General features: G+C 42.8%; 1 pseudogene; it reads left to right on the forward strand.

The window, feature by feature from the left end:
- Positions 1–250: 250 nt before the first annotated feature.
- Positions 251–1,133, forward strand: LOC150060489 (proteasome assembly chaperone 2 pseudogene; annotated as a pseudogene).
- The last annotated feature ends 694 nt before the right edge of the window (positions 1,134–1,827 follow it).

Raw genomic sequence — 1,827 nt, forward strand, 5'->3', positions numbered from 1 at the left:
GAGAGAACGAGAAAGAGAAAGAGGAGGAGGTCCCTTTTTAGGATGGATCCCCAATAATCTAATATTCCATACCTCTTATTGATTTATTCCACTAGTACCTGATAAGCAAAAAAAATCAAACCTTGCTCTGGGGACTGAGCTCTGTGGACACGCCGCCGGTCTCAGGTGTCTGCCTTCCTGGCACCCTGGTTATTCTCAAGTCTGGGTTCATACCTTTCCTCCCACTCAGCTGCAAAAAAAAAGAACAAACATGTTTGTTCCCTGCAAGGAGTTGGTGCCCGATCTCACGGGCTTCACCCTCTTGATGCCAGCTGTATCTGTTGGGAATGTTGGCCAGCTTGCAATGGATCTGATTATTTCTACACTAAACATGTCTAAGATTGGTTACTTCTATACTGATTGTCTTGTGCCAATGGTTGGAAACAACCCATATGCTACAGCAGAAAAACTCAACAGAACTTAGTATTGATGCTAAAGTATATTCATTGCCTTCAAGAAAGCTAGTGGCTCTTCAGTTAAGATCTATTTTTATTAAGTACAAAGCCAAGTCGTTCTGTGAAAAATTGCTTTCCTGGGTGAAGAGTAGTAATTGTGCCAGGGTTGTTGTTCTCTCAAGCAGCCATTCTTCCCACCGCAATGATCTGCAGCTTCGGAGTACTCCTTTCTAGTACCTACTGACACCTGCTATGCAAAAGAGTGTTCTAAATAAAATAAAGAGCCTTAACTGGGAAGAAATGGAAAAAAGTCTATGCATTCCTCAAATGAATCATTCTGAATTATGTATCCATATTCCGGGAGGAGGTATCACAAAAGCACTCTATGATGAAAGCTGTTCTAAAGAAATCCAACTGGCAATTCTGCTGAAATTCATTTCAGAAGGGGATAATATTCCAGACGCAGTAGGTCTTGTTGGGTACCTAAATTAATGTCTTCAGCTAATCAAACCATGTAGTGATGTCCCTGCAGCCTCTGCTTTACTGTGGAAACTCCCCGGCTCCTGGAGACTGCTCTTCGGCAGTGGTCTTCCCCCTGCACTTTTTTGATCTGTCACACCTTTTGTCTCAAGATACTTAATACCAACACAACTAACTGACCAGGAAAGTATTAGGAAACCCTCACAGAAAATTGTAAAAGACAAAGGGGGGCTAAACAAAAGGCTTTTTTCCAGCTTTTCATCACATACAACAAATGTAACTTTTTTTTATTTTTGGTGGGTCATAGGGCTTAAACTGGGCCTGGTCACTGTCCCTGAGCTCTTCAACTCAAGGCTACCACCCTACCCTTGAGCCAAGCCCTACTTCCCATTTTCCAGAGGTTAATTAGAGATAAGAGTCTCAGGTCCTTTTGTGCCCTGGTTGTCTTTGAACCTTGATCCTCAGATCTCAGCCTCCTTAGTAGCTAGGATTACAGACGTGAGCCACCACACCTGGCTCAACAAATGTAACTTTTGTACAATAAAATTTTATTTCATAAAAAAATCAAGCCTTCAACATAGGGCCTCTAAGGAATATAGGAGATGTGAACTGGCTTTGAACTGCCATCCTCAGATTTCAGTCTCCTGAGTAGCTAGGATTACAGGCATGAGTCACAGGCACCTTCCCATGCCACGGTTCTAGCTTTGCTGATATCACCTGCCCCTCTGTGCCACTCTGCATTTTCAATTTCTTTGCTCTGTGTTTGGCTTTGTATCTTTCCCTGACTGAGTTTGGACAACTGGTCCCAGCTTCATCTTTTCCAAACACAAGTACAGATGGGTGCCAAAGCCCATTCACATAGATTAGACAGCTCACAGTGCATTGGAGAAAAATGTGACTGCAACCCATATTA

Source organism: Megascapheus bottae, chromosome 7 (assembly GCF_031878675.1).
Source record: "Megascapheus bottae isolate mThoBot1 chromosome 7, mThoBot2.hap1, whole genome shotgun sequence".
NCBI classification, from domain to species: domain Eukaryota; kingdom Metazoa; phylum Chordata; class Mammalia; order Rodentia; family Geomyidae; genus Megascapheus; species Megascapheus bottae.